The 18,251-nt window shown below is 41.5% G+C and overlaps 1 protein-coding gene across 2 annotated transcripts in view; it reads left to right on the top strand.

Annotated features, from left to right (window-relative positions):
* The window catches only part of LOC117260308 (leucine-rich repeat and fibronectin type III domain-containing protein 1-like protein), a 575,214-nt gene that overhangs the window by 270,141 nt on the left and 286,822 nt on the right, over positions 1–18,251 (top strand). For both annotated transcript variants that reach the window (XM_033632283.2, XM_033632282.2), the window contains exon 4: positions 14,747–14,943. The gene's annotated coding sequence lies outside the window, so the exon portion shown is untranslated. The remainder of the gene's footprint in view (positions 1–14,746; positions 14,944–18,251) is intronic.

The raw sequence follows: 18,251 nt of genomic DNA, 5'->3' as shown, positions 1-18,251 counted from the left end.
ACACACACACACACACACACACACACACACCTGCTAATGCACAAAGAGACAAACAAACCTCACACTTACGCACACAGATTATCAGCGCCAGTAATGTTATTCCATTACCACAAACAAGGGCCATATGGTTATTACAGGTTGTAATCAACTGGAGGTTTCCATGACGATGAGTGATTGAGGTCAACTATGCACCAGGACACTCACACACACACACATAAACACATTCAAGGCGGCATAATGTTGTGAAATGCCCGCCTTGAAGAGGCAGTGTAAAAGGGACTATGTTCAGGCGCTCTTTAAAGCCATAGAATGAACTCAACTTAAACTGAAGGCTCTTACTAATACAAACACACACACACACACGCACAGAGAACCTGCAGTGTTTTATGTTTCATGACTGTAAAACAAGTGTACTTTTCATGGCCTGAAGCTGCTCATTACATATTTACACAAGTGAATCCCTTGTTCTCACTTTCACCTCCTTTATCTCTGTTTGACTTTCACACACAAACACTCACCCACACACACACACACACACACACATGCCTACAGTATACAGGGACATATACAAACAGGTTTTATATGAAAGCCATATGGAATCACACTTTTTATTCACAGCCAGTTGGCTTGCAGACAAAAATCCCTTTTTGTTAAAATATTAAATCATCAGTGTCTATGGACAATTTGATTCTACTTGTAAGGGCCTGCTCTTGTAAACCAACTTGCGGGGACACTCTGAGGACATTTTGGACAGACCTTACAACAGTGTGTAATATTAAGCAGCAGCACATTACTTCATCTTAGCCAGTGCTATTCATCACTGTCAACTGGTTTTCTGTGGGTACTCCGGCTTCCTCCCACAGTCCAAAGACATGCAGGTTAGGTTATGTGATGACTCTAAGTTGGACGTAGGTGTGAATGTGAGCGTGACTGGTTGTCTGTCTCTATGTGTCAGCCCTGTGATAGTCTGGCGACCTGTCCAGGGTGTACCCTGCCTCTTGCTCAGTGCCATCTGGGATAGGCTTTGGGGCATTTTCAGAAATAACTGCTGCTGCTGATCTTAGAAGGACATTTTTGTTACACCATATCAAATCAAATGAATGCCTTTTCACCTGATCCTAGCCCTCATAGTGGTTTAGTAGTTCAGATTTACAGTTGGAGATACTCTATGATAGTCAACGTTGTCAGGAATCCAGTCAAACCAACATGTGACAGTGTGTGTGATGGAGACATGTCTAGTTGGGAAGAAAACAAAAATCATCTTTGATTTTAACCTCATGAGGCCACTCTCTGCAGTGCTGACCTTCTCACACACACACACACACACACACACACACTCACTACCCTTTACAGTATACTATACACACACTTTCAGCACATCTTGTACGTGTTTGGTTGTGTGTATGTGTGTAGAGAGGCTGATACACAGGCTGAACAAAGCTGCAGTGATACAGAGAGAAGAGAGGAGGAGGAGGAGATGGGAGGGTGGGGGAGGATGAGGAGAGTTTGTCCCTCTCAGCTTATCTCACCCCAGAACGCTGCACCTGCTGCGGTTGCCAGGTTGCAGGAAGGTTTACAGGCAGGGCAGAGTTTCCATGTTGGAGTCATTTTAAGCAGAGGAGGTGAGTGGATTTGGAGGGAGCGCAGTGGAAAGAATCCTGCTGCCATGTTAGGCTCTTCAGATTTGAAGTGGTTCAGTTTGATGCAGGGCACAAGTTGCCAGGTTGGAGTGTGTTTTAAACTGGTGGAGGGGAGGCCTGCAGAGGCAAATGTTGTCAGGATATTTAACAGGTACAAAGGTTAATGCAGAACAGGGATGGTTGCCACATTGGTCTCATTTTTTAAGGTGGACAGGGTAATTTTGGAGACATGGAGGTTTAGTTGCTGTGCGGCTTGTTTGAAGCACACTGTGCTCTGACAAGGTTGCCAGTTTGGAAGGATGTTAATCCAGTGAAAAGGTTATGTTTAGAGGATTTCATACCAGCAAAAACAGGTGGGGGCGTTTTGCGTTTTTGAGGTAGATGTTAGTTGCCAGGTTGGAGTATTTTTAAACAGCTGGTGCCAGAGTTTTGAGCCTGTGATGGCTAGGTTGCCAGGTTTGAAGGTAGTCAGAGTTTCCAAGGCAAAGCATTTTTAGGAGCTGTTATGTCACAATGGATGTAAGGTTTTGGTGAGTTGGAGGCTCAGTTTTGCTTTCACAACTTTGAGAGAGGGATGGGAAAGGCCTTGGTTACCACTCTGGAGAGATTGCATTTATTATTTTATTTTAAAACGGCAAATGTCAGAGTTTGGAAACGTGATAAAAAGTTGACCAGGATGAAGGTGGTTGAAATTAAGAGAATAGCAGGACATCCAGGGTTTCCAGGGCATACTTACTTTTAGTGAGTACAAAGGACACTATGTACTTTACTTTTTTTTCTGTTTGCCTCAGCCCACCACTTACAAGAGGTTGCTCTGTGCACAGTCCTGGTCACATGACTTCACTCATCCTCCAGAGAGTTATTATAATGAGCTCCACTTCCTTGTGTCTTGTGGAAATACAGTAAGCTGAGATATGCCTGCAGTGTATTTTTGAAACGTAGGCTCTTCCAGGCTTTGCTTGCACAGCCTCAATGACTCAAAAGGGGCACACCAGGGAGGAAAACCAGGTCACCTTTGTCTTGTAACTTTAAGGGTATTCCCCACCAGGAAATTAATCTCTACAAAAGAATGATGGAGATGAATGTATGTCCACTGTCGTATCAAGACAGATCTGTTTGTAACTGTATGTAAGTGACATTTAGTTGATGTCAGCAGAATGATGTGTCAGGGTTTTAAAAAATTACCACTTTACACTGGTAATTAAATTCAGAGGAAGTATTGGATGATGTTGTTTCCAGAAAGTTGACAAAGTACAGAAAGAGGACAAAGAAAGCATGAAAATATGGAAAAAATAGTCTTAAGTCACCATTAATGCTTTAATCCAAGCAGTCATCAGTCTGTCCGTCAGAAGTATATTAGACAATAATGTTAATCATTTATTAGCATTTTGTTTGGTCCCTCAGTCTCATCATTTATGTGTCCGTCTTTCTCCCCTTTTTTTGTATTTTGTACACGTTTATCTGTGAAAGTACAGCAGCTCATATGTCCATCTCAGACTCAGATTGCTATTAGAAGGAAGCACATTTAGTACCATTGAAAAGAAGGTCTCTGAGTGTCAGATGGAATTGATACTGTTATACAAGACAAACATAAAAGAGCTTTTGGGATGATGTCAAACTAGGGAGGACACAAAGATGACACAGCTACATTGTACTTCTGTTGGCATAGGAGAGCACTCACAGGTCTTTTCAACATGATTTAAAGAAATATTAAAGGTGGTTACAGTGACAGAGAAAAGTGGTTTTGGTAGCAAGATTGCAGGAAGGTCACCAGGTTGAACACAACTTAATTTTATACCTCTGGAGGTTCATCCTTGAAGAAGCTCAAAACCAACATAAACTAGTAAAGCTTGAAGGATTTGAATGGAAGAGATTGGCAAGATTCTAGTTCTTTAGTTCTACAACATTTATCAGACAGCATGTGTATTCCAAAATAGTGAAGGGGCCACAAAACAATATGGCAGACAGAGAGAAAAATTACAGAGATGGCCGACTCAAAGATGGTGACTGAGTGAGGGGGGGGGGGGGGGTTCTTTCTGAACACGATGTCGGTCAGAAGGACAATATGTGGAGCGGGAGCTCTGAACTGCCTCTCAGTGTGCGCAAGTATGTTTAAGAGTGATTTGCATAGGATAAAGGTGCTGGGTAAGTTAAGAGAAGGGCAACTCGCATGCTTAACCCTGTGTCCACATTAAGTATAACCAACATCAACGTAGTGGTACCACAGCCAAACAGTGTTACTCAACAACCTTGCTACAAAGAGAGCATAACAATTAAACTCAGTGAAGTGTTAAACCAAATCAATAATGTACCATGTTCATTGACAAAGTTAAACAGTCTCCCTGTGCCTTTACCATGTCAGTGCTAATACTAGTCTGTCCATGAATGGAACAGGAGCTGCTCTGACTTGCAGTTTGTTAGCCAGCAGTCACATCTGTTGTAGGAATTGGTGATGGTGCAGTCTTTCAGTGCTTTGTTCCAAAACTGATTATTCATTGTTGTCCTCACAGAGTTAGTAGCTTGGTGCTACCTTGCTTTGCTCTTCTTGTTTCTAAGTTAGCTGGCCACTGCGGTCTCACTCCGAGGTCATCGAAATCTGGCTTTTGGGCAATGACACAGACAAGATAACCAGTCCTTTCACATCAGCGTTATACGTGGCCTGTAACCATTACAGTTTAATGGCACCCGGCTGCGTCAGGGGGAAACATGGCAGGGCAAGAACTAAAGTTAAGGTGGCAGAAGTCTGAATAGGGCGGGTGGGTGGCAGGGGTGTTGGATGGGTACAGCAACCACTGACTTTAACCCCGGAGACCCGTGTTCGCTTCCCATAAGATTGTAAAGCTAAACCCTGTTCTTTTTTCCTAAACCCAACCGTGTGTGATGGCAAAACAAACAGGTGCATTTGATGTTAGGGGAAAAAAGACATCAATTAGCAGTGTTGTACCAACGTAGTGCGTTTATTTTGAAAGAGACTGTATGCAAACAGTACATTTCCTGTAAAACTAAAGTGTATTTTGGAAACAAATGATGCACATAACAGGCAGAACTTGACAGGGCATGCCAGAGCACCAACAGGTAATGCACCCATGGTACCTTTCACGTCATATGTGGACATGGAAAGTCCATGACCAAACATCAATATATGACAAGGTTGGAGTGAGAATGTGTTGAGCTTGCAGTCCTTGTGTCTAGCTGCTGATGCTAACTAGTTTACTGTTCAGTTAGTGTTGCTTATTCACTAACCAGGAATTCCAGACAGGCTCTTACATCCTCTGGGTCCATGAGGAAAATAAATTTGGTGTGTCTGCTGATTGAGAGCAAAGAGCTGAGGGGCTGCTGCACTGCAGCTGCAGTGTGAAAAGTCCAGGAGAAAGAGAGGAAGATTTTTTATTGATGTGGTGACATCACAAGGTGTTACAGGTAACACTGGTTATTTGTGGTTGAAAATTGGGCCAATGGACTGGGTTTCACACCTAGCTCAGAAAAAATGAAGGATCTTGGAAAACTGGGTAGTCTGAGTTTTGGGGTTCCCTCAGGCAAAGGCACGGGAAGGAAGTAGTTCCATTTCACAATAAAAGTACAGTTTTAATCACACCTATGAACAAGCTGATCTGTGGAGTTACAGTGGTCCCAACTAACGTACGTAAGTTCATCAGAGCACTGGCATCAGACTGACAGGCTAGGACTTGGTGGATTGATTTAAAGTCTGTTCCGCAACTCTTGAGCCACACGGGAAATGGCTGAAAAGAAAAAGAAAACCCAGGTAGATTTACCAAAAAAATAAATAAAAAGCTGAAACACTGATTTCCTGCCTATTATGTTCAGAAATTGTCCTAACAGTATCAGTGATAGAGGATTTTTATTCAGACACAGGGGGTATTGATGTTAACCATTAACTACGTTAAGTCGCCAGATTAGAGTTAACTAAATTGGAGTAATGTGTTTCCCTACAGAAACCACTTTTTTTTTTTTTTTTTCATTAGAGCAGGACATTGATACATGACAGAATAATGTTAAACCACTCAGCAGCCAGATCATTTTCTCGCATTGATCAGTGTGCATCACAATGTGCTGTTAATTGTTTTGAGAATATTCTTAATTATTTATGACAACTGTTCCAGTAATTTCTGTAGCCTAATTGAATTAAATTTTAGGAGACAGAGAGAATAACAAAGAAAGAGACTGCTATAACAAAAAGCTTTATTCATTTAGTCCTGCACTTCAATACAGCTGGGGAGACATAATTAGTATTATGAAGCAGAAGAGGCAGAGACAGTTATTTTGTAGTAGAGACTCAGTTACAGAAACACTTTATCCTTCACTTCCCACAATGCAACTTGAGAACATCTTTCATGTCACCTTACCTGACTGATAAATGCCCACATCTGAACGGTACTTAGTGTGACTATTTTACTGTTTATTTACAAACGTCTGTTGGGATTCACTGGACCACAGATGATTTGTCATTTGTTAAAATCTAAACTGGACATGTGAAGGCTTCTCTTGCCATCTTAAATGGTAAGAAACCTCATGTTCTTTGTTCTTCAAACAAAGACAGCTATTTGGCCCTCATCTCCACAGGATGCCCCATTCTGTGACCTAAATGAGAGACTAGTCTTCAACCCTGATTGGACACCACTTTTACGGTGTCATGTGACTTTGTGATGTCACCAGGCAAACTCTAAGAGAAGTTCTGCATTCTTCACTCTCTCTGTCTCTTTCCTTGTGAGCTGTTGACCAGCTCAGATGCTCTTTTCTCCTGGGCCCTTGACCAGCCAAGACATGGCTCTTCCTTCTGGGCTGCTGACCAGCTCAGACCCCTGCCTTGCCCCTAAACCATCGAAGGGGGCAATTGCTCACAGACTTTGGCTGCTCTTGGCCCTAAGAATCGCTTTCCCTCGCTCAAAGCAGAAGCACAACCTGGAACCAGAGAAGTTAATGTGCCAAACACAAGGTTTGCAACTAACTTGCAAGCAACAAGGAGAACCAAGTTGAGTTAGCACCCCAACATCATCCTTCAGCCTTTACTGTCAATATAGTAATTTTGGTTATAGTTATTAATTAAATTATCAATTAAAATTAAAAGTTTAGTGAACTTTATGAGACTGATACCATTTACTGGCTATCATTTTTTCCCTTTTCGGGAATGGTGCCCCATGAGGTGACTTAATCTAAATTAAGTCACATTATTAAACAAAATTAATATTTTTTTATTAATAATTATTAATATTTCTGATAGCCAATCTGTTATGAGGTCAGGCCCTTGATGAGGCATAGATCCTAACACGTCTGTTTGGACTGGAATTGGTGATCAAAGGTCAAGGTCACTGTGGCCTTTTGTCCGTCTCATTCTTGTTAACATGACATCTCAAGAACATTTCAAGGGAGTTTCCTCCAATTTAGTACAAACTTCAACTTGGTATCAATGATGAATGGATTTGAATTTGGTAGTCACTGGTCAAGGTGACTACACAAAACACAAGTTTGGCCATAAATCAACAATTGATGTGCTAAATATGACAACATTTAACAGAAATATCTAGTAGAATATAATGATGCAGTTATGTCATATTATTTTCAAAAGGTCACAGGCCAACGTCACTGTGACATCATGATCTCTGAAAAAAAATACTTATCTGGCTATTATTCAACATCATAACTTAGAAACATTTGGTCAGACACTGAATTGGTGGCACTAATCTTGATGTCCACTTTGAAATTGTGCTAATTGTGTAGATCTTCTGAAAATGTGTACGAGGCATCCATATGGTAAGATATGTACTGTAGCTTATTTGCAGCAGCATCCGTATTTGAAGCATTGTCAACTGTCATGGCCACATATGATTCTGGACAGACATAGATGTGAACTGTGAGTACAACTTGACTGGTTCATGGAGGCAAACAACCACAAGGTGATAATCCTTTGTGTGTGTGTATGTGTGTGTGTGTGTGTGTGTGTGTGTGTGTGTGTTATATCAGTCAAGTGCCTCTTCAAGGAACATTCAACAAAAAATTTTCAGCTGACACAGATACCGCTTTGCCTTAATTTGTGCCACCTAGAGTGGATGTGTACCTGTTTACATCTATTGGCATCTTTCCACTGACTTTGTATGAATAGTGTAATTTCCTAAAAAAACAAACTGTTAACATAACCACTTCAAATAGACATGATTTTGGTTTTCTGGTTTTCAACACAGTTTGGAGTTGCCAGGTTTGATTATTGTAACTTATGTCCCTGAAAATATTTCCAGCCACCAGAGAAAGCAGTAATATTAGAGAAATGTGAGTGTTATTTGGCTTGAGACAGGAGAGCAAGGAAGACTTGCCAGACTGGAGAAGGGCTGCCAGCCAGCTGTATAAAGTTATACACTTTGGGTATTGATGATAGCACTAAAAGGAGGTCATTTGATGCATGATGGCAGAGGTAAGGTTTTGTTAACACTGTGTGAATTCACCAGGTTGGAGAAACAGATGGAGCAATCAGGTAGAGGGATGGAAACATGAAGCAGGTTATTTGATTTTTAAGAAGGCAGAGAGAGTTACGGTTGCCAGGTTGAAGTGAGTTTTGCAGGTGGAAATCAAAACTGCTCTCTGTGTTGCCACTTCAAATACTGTTAGCTGCAGAGGGAGGTTATATCCTTCATCAGACTGACAGGAGAAGTTACTCATACAGTGTGGAGTTGCCAGGTTGGATAGCTGTAAGTTTGACCTCAGAGATATTTACCATCAGACATTTGAGGAGAAAAAAAAGGGGGGTTATTTGGAGTGGGACACGTTATTTTTTCGAGGGAGGAGCAGGGTTGCCAGGTTATATCATTTAGCACTGAAAAACTGACAAGAGAAAAAAGGCACACACAAACAGAGGGAGAGGAATGTTAGTGTTGTCACTTCAGGTTCTATTAAATTTCAGAGGAGGGTTTTGGGTGCAGAATTGAGGTATCAACACTGTTTGATGTCGCCAGGTTGGATTAGTGTTAGAGGCTTAGAAATGAGGTGGTCACGAGGTCTGAAAATCACTACATGATCTGCTCTTGCTTCTGTATTAGAAAATGTTGCCAGGTTGGACTAAAAATGTCTTTACTTATTAACTTCTAAAGCCAAGTGGGTTCCATCCGCAGTTAAAACTAGAGAGAGACAGGAGGTTGTTATAACTGCCCGATTCAAAATATGTTGAGAGATACATAGTTTATTTCAGACAGGAACACCTAAGTCAAAGAGAACTTTATTTCCATTTGAAGTATTATAGTTGGCGGTATGGCTCTGTTCTGGGGCCTCTCTGCCTTTCTTCAGGCCTACGCAGAAAGCTTCTTCCATCTTTCGGCGGAGAGATAACACCTCTCTGCCCTTCCACGCACCTGCATGGGAAGCCATAAGGCAGAGAAAGCACATCTGTCTGCCCTTCCAAGTGCAAATGAGATGGAAAAACAGAGAAATGTGTTCTCTCTCGCAGGGCTGCAAGAAAAGAATGACGTCATTCTTTTCTCGCAGCCCTGGTTTGGGATTTCTTGCAGCTTGTTCTCGATTCACCATCTGGACAGAACTTTTATCTTGTGTGGTCTTCCGCGAACTATTGTGTGATTGGTCAGAAATATGAAGTGGGCGTGGTTAATGCGGAAAAGCATGTGTGACATATGCGGCAGTGGGAGGGGCCCATGAGGACTTCCCAGGAGTTCTGCGCGTGAGTTTCTCATGAAGTATGAAATGTCCTGGCCAGAACGAAGTTTGTTCTTGTTCTTGCCATCTTGAGAAAAAGAACGCATTTCTGTGTTCTGGCAGAGTATATACAGGCAGGGCTTAAGGCAAGGAGAGCCAGCATCAATGACAATCACTGATAAGTCAGACACAACATGAAAAGGAGGAGCTGGGGTGGAGGCGGGTTGCAAAGTGGCTTGTAGAGGAAGCAGCAACAGGAGGCAGGCCAGAGCAGTTTAAATAGGTACCCTGAATAACATTTGCCAATTGGTTGCATAGATAGGAATCGTGTGATGTATCAGCTGACTCCCTTTCATTGATCAGCTGCTCCATCACTTAATTTGGCCATTTTAAATCAGCTGATGTAGCTGGAATGTGAGCTGAGCTGACACTGTGTCTTGCATGAACTAACGCTATGCTCAGTTAATTGCTCACATGGTTACCAGAGCTCGATTGATACTGGGTTTCTTGGGCCTGTATATTGACAATAAATGTATAACATAAACACTTAAACAACTTACTGTAACTGCACACAAATATATTTGGTTTCTGGACACAGGTCACGTTTTTAAGCTTGGATAAACTATCCATGCAGATAATTTTGGTCTCCTAGTATGTTCAGTATGGGGTGTTGCAAAGCTCCTTGTGTGAACTTTATTCATTTACATCCCATCTTGCACTTTGGGCATTAAGTCATTTTCATATCCAAAGCATGCGCAACAGTAACTTAGTATGACCTTCAATTTCACTACTTGCCAGAGTTTAAAGCAGCCACTAGAAGTGTGTGTAGTGATCAGAGCTCCTCTGGCCTGAGTGACGGTTCACTGTGAGAAGAGTTTCAAAGTGGGAATGAAAGTCAGCACCAGCAGAAGGCAATTTCTCCTCATTGTAGTTTTAAAAAATGTCTGCCTGAGCCAAATGGTGTGTGCTCAACACCTCACACACTTAACACTTTGGAGAAGAATAGACTGCTGGTTCACACAAGACACCCCCCATCCTTCATATTTAGTAATGTGTGGCTTCCTAACAAGATGAGAATGCTGGACAACAGCCAGAAGCAGCTTTCATCACAAAGTATTCATGGTTGAATTCCAGATTCAAGCTGATGAATTACAGATTCTGTAGCATCACTGACTTTTGCCAGTGGACAAATCTTGCTGCTGTATCCCATCTGAAGAAGAATGCACTACTGGAAACAAACAAAAACAATACATTTTATCATGGTGAGCAACCCAACTGACAGAAAAAAGTGGCATTGTGGCAAATGACGTGGTTTTCTGCAAACCATGAATACATTACATTTTCGCATTATAATGTGGTAGTTATGTTTAAATTTTATGTTTCAACAACACTGTGGTTAACATGTGATTAGGTTTAGACACAAAATCACGTGGTTATGCTTCGGAAATGATTGTGTTTTGGTCCAGAGTTTCTGGTTCTGGTTTTTGGGACATGATCAACCCCCAAAGCTGAAAAATTAAGCCAAAGCAGAGGTGCTAAAAACTGCAGTTCCTCTAATGGCCACTTGAGGCTGGCTTCAAAACAGAGTAAATCCCCATAGACCCCCATGTTAAAATGGCTAACTTTACAGCAGAAATAAACATGTTAATAGCCTGGTACAAAAATGTTTTTTGTCTCTATAGCTAATTTAAACAACCATGACAGCTGTACAGGGGGTAACTTACCCGTTAACATTTTATTAAGGCCCAAAGTTACCCATATTTAAGGGTGGGTGGCGTTCAGTGACAGGCTGCCTGCTGATAGTGTCCTCAGCTTCTCAGTCAGATCCACTTCTCACTCTTTCACAGCTCCAACCTCTCATCCAAATATGGTCACTTCTGGCTCCAAAAAAAACAAGATGGTGATGGCTGAAATGCCAAACTAGAGGCTTCAGAATGGTGGACCACAAACCAGTGGGGGACTTCATGGTAGCTACATCCATTATTTATACAGTCTCCGTGGAAAAACAGTGAAAGGTCACTACTACATGTCTACATTTTGGAGCCCAAAAGCTGCAAGAAAAACAGCGATGGGTCTTTAAAAAAACACAGCACTGTAGAAACTTATAGTTTGAATTAAACCCTACGTACAAACGTATATCTGTGGTTTGCAGAAGTGTGCAGTGTTAAACAGACAACAGCAGAAAATATCATTATTGCCTCAAGGAAGTTATGTCAATTAGCTACAGCAAATAAAAACAATTATCTAAATTGTCACCTTGCTAATTTTCAGTCATTCAATAACTTGATTAACCAAATAATTGTTTTCAGAAGTACATAGAAGCATACTATGGACATAAATGCAATAGACTGATCATTAATTTGCTCTCTGGTTTGCAAATTTACTTTTTTTATGGAAATCATCAGCACAGATGGAAACTATCTTCTACCAATCAGCACTCTGATTAGACTTTCTGTTCTGAAATCAAGAAAGAGTCAATATTTTCAGAGGAACACATGTTGGCATGTTTAGTTTTAGAGACAAAATGCTGAGATGGAATGAGCACTGGTAATTCTTGTGTCAGGTCTGTTTTCTCTGTAAGGGATTCACAGGAATGAAAACATTTAACATATGGTCAAATTTAAAACGCATGTCACAATGAAGGCACAAGTTTATAATAAAATTCCAGATTGCATTCTGAATTATGTAAACGAAAACAATCTTTTTTTTTAAATGTGGCAGAATTAAAAATTAGCTTTTGATTTGTTACTTGCTTTGTCCATGGTGCCTCCACAAAGACTGGGCATTGTTGTGAGACTGTCAAAGTGGAAGATGACAAAAAATACATCATGTGACTTAAGATAAAGGATATGGTGCTAAGCTGATCACCAAATCAGACATTTGTGTTACACCAATGAGTGCCAAACTGCAGCAGCCACAGAGGCAAGTAGCAAAGACAACTGATCCACCCTCTGGCGGTGCACTGCTTGAGGCGCTGATGACACCTGGCAGCCTCGTCAGGTACATTTCCCTGCTGATTGCACACAATTTGCAGATAAAAAATAAAACGTTGACCTTGTGTGATGGTCGTCAAGACTCTACATGACTGTTACCTCTGACAGTAAAACACTGAAGAGCAAACAGAGCCAAGCTGGTAACCTTTGGGAGTAACAAAAACAATCATAGACAGATGGTGTGAAGTCCCTCTCTCTCGCCTTGACAGTTTTGCCTCTCTTCATCCCTCCCCCCTCTGTCTCTTAGTTACATCTCTCCTGTCTTTCGCTTCATCACTAAATACCGCTGCCTTTCTCTCTCAGTCGGGAAGTTTCCAGCCTTTCTTCATCCCCACTGAGACACTCAACATTCAGTCTCCCACAGAGACATATGGGAGATGAGTTTGGCCCACTTTCTAAACTGTGTTGCCACAGTTATAAAAAGATCCATTGAGACTGAAGTGGAAAAGACTAAATAGGTGACTGCAGGAAATTGTCTGGGTTTCTAAGCACATTTTCTGGTTGGGAACTGTCAGCACTTCTGTTAAAAAAAAAAAAAAAAAGAAATGCTGGCAGTCCTCCCCCTGCTGCCCTGACTCAAATCAGCCCAGCTTGGCAACTCTACACAGGTCTCGAAACTGCGCCTTGTCCATTGTCCCCCTGTCTACACATCCCTCGGGACTGTGTGGCCAATAAAGGAATAACCCACCCTAGAACTCCAATAAAAACAGTAATCAGTTCTGTAATTTGCATACCTGAGTCTGCATAGTTGTTGGGAGTTTTTTTACTGTTTCCTGTGGGTACCTGCCAGAAGCAGCAAACATGCTGTCACCTCTAGATATTTCCTGCAGCTACAACTGAATGTGAAAGCAAGAAAAAACTTTTAGCTATCTAAAACTTTGGCAGGAAGTGTCAGATTTTAATTCTGATCTTCAGCACTCAAGACAGAACAGAAAGAAACCAATTGGAGAGGAGGTACAGGAACCACAAATATAGGAAAAAAAATCTCTTGTCTTGCTTGTGATTGTTTAGATGCAATGTGGAAAATGAGGTAATTTGTTAGCACATTATGCTTTGAATTTGTTTCACAGCCCAGATGTCAGAAGAAAATGTTGGCATTGTACATTTCTGCAAACCAGGAATATGTTGCAATTGAACTTTTCATATTCATCATATCAACATTTCTAAAGTAACACAGTATATGAGCTAGTATATGAGGTTATGCAACCTCAGTCAGAGGTTAGTTCCAGCCACCTACAGCCTACAGCTAATGTTAACTAGCTCTCCTCTTGCTGATGTCAGCACAGATTTTTTGTTCACAATTTAGTATTATCAGCTAAACAATAGGGTTGTTCCCTGAAATGTGCCAGATTGACAGGACTTAAGTAGTTTGGATCCCCGCTTTTAAGCCTGTGCAAAATTGACACAAAAGAAAAACATTGGTCACTGCCATATGCAAATGCCATCTTATTTGCCTATAGGTCGATGGCAGTCAACAAAGTGAATATCAGCCGATACCTGACGTGCGGCCGATAAATGAGTGCATTAGTGTATCCATGGTGTGCAGAAATGTATAATGCCAGCCTTTTTTTCTGTTTGTTGGGTTTATTGAAAAAGACTTTAAACTTAGCAATTCAGACCATAAACTCATTAGGAAAATGTTTCATGTCATTTCAATGACTTACAATCAGACTTCTCTTTCCAACCATTGGAGTCGCCACCTGCTGGCCATTAGGAAGAATGCAGGTTTAAATTGGCTTCACTTTTCAGACCCAGAGATTACATCTACTTATTTTATGTAGTCTTTGATTAAGCCCCAACCCTACCCCTAACAAGTTGACGGCAGGTTGTCTCAGTCAACTTTATAGTGTTGATACAGCAAGTGAGTGTTGCTACTGAACTAGCCTAGCACCAAACAACATAGTAAAAAAAGTGGGGCAGAGGGCACAGAGAAGCTGAGTGGGTTTCTTTACTCTTTAAATTATGACATAAGATTATGTGTTGGTACTCCTGTCTTACTGCTGCCCTGTCAGGCTTGTTTATCAAAGGATACTCACTCACATTTCTCTCAGGATCTGTTTCTTAGAAAAACATCAGTTGTCTGTAGCTGAAGTGTAATGGCTGCAGCCTGACACTGATTGATTAACAGACGGCGGTTTTGCTACTGTCTCAACTTCGGCTTCACTTCCTCTCTATAGTCTGAGCTCTGTCACTCTGTCATTGATAAGACACAAGGAGGAATGGAGCCTCCTTTTAACCATGATGCTTTCTTTCTCTCAGTCTGTCTTTCATCTTGGTCTGTCCCAGTCCTCTCTCCTCGTCCCAATGATGGTTCCTGCTGATTGAAGGAACATGTCACTTTACCAGCCAAGTTGCCATTTGGCTGCTCTGCCATCCTCTCAAGGCATCTGTCCTCTTATACCCCCCTTCAGCCTTTTCCCTCTTCTCACCACTTATCCTTTTCTCTTGGTCTCTGTGCAGGGAATCTTGGCAGACTTTGACGGACAGCTGGCTGAGCAAATGACAAACTTTGAGAGCTTTTAACGCATGTCTGCTGGGTCGTCCGGTCAAACCAACGTGGGCGTGTGCACCACGATTACGTGAAAGTGAACCCGGATGAGCGCCAGCACTGCTTCGTGCCCTGTGAGAAGAGGACGGCCCCCCTCCCTGCTGAAGAGGTAGGCTGCTGTTCAGTGGGAGACATTTAATGCAACTGTCATGGCGCCAGTGACTGTGGTTTTCAGATGAACTTTTAATTTAGTTTGATAACTGTTATGTCCCAGAAAAAGAATGTAGCCTCTAAATCTTGAGCTTCGGTTCAGTGACATCAGGCTTGATGCTTCTTCTGCTTCCTGCCCATGTTTGGCTGAGCTTGTTGGTGACAGATCAGGTCTGATTTGTGGAGGTGATTGCCATACCAGGAGTCACATAAAGCTGGGGTGTGTCAGACTCAATCCATATATAGGGCTCACACAGTGGTTTCTCCCAGCTACAGTAACAGTGCATGAGAAAGATCAAGGATCAAGGATTCATTATTGTCATTACAGTTATGCAAATACATGAAAAGAATAAAATGTAGAACTCAGGTCTTTTTGAGCATTGCATAATGAACATTGTATGAAACACTAAGTCAACAAATAAGGAACTGACTAAATAAATAAATACATAAATAAGTGAACGGTGCAATGTGCAATCAACACTAAAATCCTAAAATCTTGAAAACTAAGAAACATAAAAAATAAAATGTGATTTAAATATCCAGATCACAATAAAAGTTACTATTAAAGTAACAGCAGTTCAGGATAGTGTGGTTCAAAAATGCAGTGTAGTGCAGTTTATCTGTCGTATAGCATCTGGAAGGAAGCTGTTCCTCAGCCTGGTGGTACTAGCCTAGATGCTGCACAGCCTCCTACGTGAGGGGAGGGGTGCCAGCAGTTCATTTGCAAGGTGGGTTGAGTCCTTCATGATGCAGGAGGCCCTGTCCCTGCATCTGCTGATGTATATGTCTCCAATGGGTGGTAAACCGCAGCCGATGGTTCTCTCTGCAGCCTTAACCACCCGCTGCAGTGCATGTCTCTCTGCCATACCACGCTGTGATGCAGGAAGTGAGGATACTCTCCATCATACACCTGTAGAAGGATGTGATGATTTTAGTGTCCAGTCCTGCCCTCTTCAGTTTATTCAATTTCAGAGGCACTGGTGTGCCTTTTTAATGATGCTGGATGTGTTGTTGCACCAGGTGAGGTTGTGTCAGCCCTGCCGAAGTCCACAGTCATCTCTTTGGTTTGACTAACATTGATGATGAGCCGTTAGCAAGGTGTGTGTATGCAGTGGCGGATGAAGTACCTGAAAGCCACACTTGAGTAAAAGTACAGATATCTTACCAGAATACTGTATAACTTTGGTCAAAGTTAAAGTCACCTGTTAGAATATTACTTCATTGTAAAAATATACATTTTATTTAGGGAATGTAGTGGAGTAATCCTAAAAATTCTTAAACACTGCAACAATGTTTTATTACTTCCCTACATTACACCACTGCGTGTATATGTGTGTGTGTAATTGAACCTACAGACTGACATGCATAGCTGGTAGACATCCCTAGTGTGTAGTCTCCTGTATTTACTCAATTGTTCAGTATTTGCTTAATCATGTTTTCAAATTCTGAACATTTCATGTTTCGTCATTCTGTCTGGGTGTCTAGTCTTTGTAGGATATTTGGAATGCACGTTGGATAGAAATAAATAGATTTGGCCCTCAAGTTAGATTCACTGGACTTACTATTACTTTATAAGTAACCTGAGTGCATTGCAGAAGACAAATTCTCCCACAGGGATTAATAAAGAGTTACTCATCTTATTGGTTGTTGTTGGATCTGACACTCAGACATTTCTGTGGTAAAATGTCCTCTCTCCACTTGGCTGGAACAGGTATGATGGATTACTGTTATACTGACATAGTTCCTCCTTTGTATTTTATAAGACATTAGTTGCTGTCTGTTTTAAATAATTTATTTGTGCCTGCAGCACTTTATTTTTTTATTGTGTAAATTATATTCTCTCTTTTATCTCTTTCCAGTAGGCTCATTTGAATTATGAAACAAATAGACAAACATACAGCAGATCTAAAGATGTAAAGCCATGCAGTTTTAACAGTATTACGTATTCAGTCAGGGCTCAGCGTGTTGAGATAAATTGCCCATCGCACTGTTTCATTTTCACTCAACAGATCTGTGAGCTACCGTTGAATTGTGGAACATTTTTACCCACAAGATAATATGAAAATCAATGAAACGCTGCAGACACTCCTGCTGGGTTTCTTACCTCGATGTCAAACATGATCAACTCCCATCGGCCTTGGCTGCTGGGTAAAAAAAAAGAAAAAGAAAAAGAAAATTGCCCCCAAAACACCCATTGCTCCTTGTTTGACATAGCTGCTTTCTTGCAAGATAAATCATACCATTTGCATTAGTTGAAATGACTGCATCCTTGGTTTATTCTGTGCTTACGTAAAAAGCGGTAAATGAGATTTAAAAGACACGTTTAAAGGTTAACACCCAGAAATCTACAGCAGGATTTGATGGGCTTCAGTGGCCTGAGGGTGACCTCACTGACAGCTTTTTACAAACTCATAATAGGAGAAGACAACATTTGCAACAACTCGCAATTAGAGAGAGAGAGAGAGTGTGTGTGTGTGTGTGTGTGTGTGTGTGTGACTTCAGCTAATGCAGCCTTAATAGCCACATTAGTTTCTTTGCTCCGACTGAATCGTTTGAAGCAACTCAGACTAGAAAATAGGTCCATTAGGTAGCTATAGATCTCATAACACACACACACACACACACACACACACACACACACAGTAACACACTCACACACACTAAACTGAGATTCTGAGACACAACAAACTTGCATGCACATACACACATTTATTCTCTCCTTCTCGTCCTCATAAAACACCCCCCTTCCAGACACACACACACACACACACAAATATGCATTCACAATTTGCCTTTATTTTGTTAATTTACGCACTTTCTCCTTCCACCCCCCCAACCCCCACCCCCACCCCCCACACACACACACACATGCGCGCGCGCGCAAACAGAGTCATGTCTTTCCCTGCTGCCACTCTGTGTCTCATTGAAGACTTTTCTATCAGAACTAATTTGCCGCTGCTGCATTCACTGCAGCGGTGACAGGAGTTTCCTAATGTGACAGAGTGCTCGCAGTAATGGCAGGTGTGGGCCTTGAATCCGAATTACAGTAATGAGATGAACAGGCCTAATGGTCACAAGCAGAATAATAACAAGTACAGACGCAGGATGAGAGTAACAATAATGAGAGCGAGGGCTGGGACACGAGTCAGACGGAGAACAAAAGCAGACTGCTGCTCCTGTGTGGGGTTTGCTCTAATGAATGAACAGAAGAGCGGAGAGTTTACAGATCAGTTGATGATGAATATTCAACTCTGGTAGCTTAAATCA

The sequence above is a fragment of the Epinephelus lanceolatus genome, chromosome 4, assembly GCF_041903045.1.
Source record: "Epinephelus lanceolatus isolate andai-2023 chromosome 4, ASM4190304v1, whole genome shotgun sequence".
Taxonomy (NCBI): Eukaryota; Metazoa; Chordata; class Actinopteri; order Perciformes; family Serranidae; genus Epinephelus; species Epinephelus lanceolatus.
This window is presented reverse-complemented; position numbering and strand designations above follow the sequence as displayed.